The following is a 1,212-nucleotide window of genomic DNA, read 5'->3' as shown; positions in this document are numbered from 1 at the left end:
GTCCCGCGCCAACCTTTCTCCCCCACCGCCACGTTCAGGACAGTATTGCGGGGGCACCCTGTGGAGGGCCCACCCCCCGCGTGTCGCTCGGTCACTGGTACAAGGAGGGGCGTAGTGGACGAGCAATTGGCCCTGCCCCCGTGGGAGAGGGAGTGAGCCCACCGCAGAAAGTTCCCTTCAGTTCTAAAACTGCGTCCCGAGGGGGTCTGCCTCTTTTCGCACACACGGATTCTCTGGTCTCCCACCAGTTCATCTAGGACAGAGGTGTCTCCTTCCTGAGCAGCGGACTCATTTGGGACCACACCCCTTCTCTGAATGCGCCCACCCAACCACAGACCAAACTCCCTGCTATCAAGTCGATAGGGACCCTACCAGGCAGACTAGGACGGGCCCGTGGGGTTTCTAAGATTACACAGCTCCTTTAGAGGAGCTCACCTCCGTCCCACGGAGCAGCGGGTGGGTTTGAACCGCTGACCTGGAGGTTAGCAGCGCGGTGCGCAGCCCTCTACCTCACCAGGGCCGCGGGGCGTGGGGAGAGGGGGTGTAAAGTCGATGTGAAAAATGAATAGACACAGATTTCTTTGGTGGTCCTTGCCATTCGGCCCACCCCCACCCCCCACCCCGCCATTTCTTGGTGTGAGATTCAGGTTGAGGGTGGGACTGACAGGTAGGTTCCAGTGTGCCAAGAGGTGGCTCCGGACCGGTAAGGTGTTTCAGAAGAGTCACCTGCTTAGGTTCTACTTCCATTAAACCACTGTTTCTCGTGGAAGAACCAGATCTAACCCACACAGCACACCGCACATGCACTACATTGCCTTGATACGATCTCTTTGTAGTTATTTGTTTACATATCTGCCCCATTAGACGGTGACGTCCAAGTTATAAGGACCGTGATTTTTTTTTCTTTTTGTATCTTTAGTGTTCGGCACAATAAGAGCCCTCATTAAATGTCTGCTGGAGGAATAATTTTGAGACACTTACCCGCTCGGAGAGCAGATTTAAGTGTTCGGAGCTGGCTGAGCGATTCCACAGAGCGACACTTCCAGTGCCGTCCGGATGCCCAACTCCAACCTCCACCTGCCTCCAGCTCCGCCTCTCCTTGCGGGGACTGATGGCTTGAGTCCCGCCTCCATTCTTCTCCGATTGGCTGTATGAGGAGAGCGGCCTTCCTATTGGTTTCTTCTCGAGGGCTGGGGGCTGGACTGCGTTTCA

At 55.9% G+C, this 1,212-nt stretch overlaps 1 protein-coding gene across 1 annotated transcript in view; it reads right to left on the bottom strand.

Moving 5' to 3' along the window:
* LOC123521318 (meiosis 1 associated protein) overlaps positions 1-1,039 on the bottom strand; it is a 42,934-nt gene extending 41,895 nt beyond the window's left edge. Inside the window, exon 1 of the mRNA XM_045286898.1 lies at positions 982-1,039. The gene's annotated coding sequence lies outside the window, so the exon portion shown is untranslated. The remainder of the gene's footprint in view (positions 1-981) is intronic.
* Between the last annotated feature and the right edge of the window lie 173 nt (positions 1,040-1,212).

Source organism: Echinops telfairi, unplaced genomic scaffold (assembly GCF_000313985.2).
Source record: "Echinops telfairi isolate 266 unplaced genomic scaffold, ASM31398v2 ScPeMD7_9;HRSCAF=40, whole genome shotgun sequence".
Taxonomy (NCBI): Eukaryota; Metazoa; Chordata; class Mammalia; order Afrosoricida; family Tenrecidae; genus Echinops; species Echinops telfairi.
Note: the sequence above shows the minus strand (reverse complement) of the source record. Positions and strands in the feature narration are given on the sequence as shown.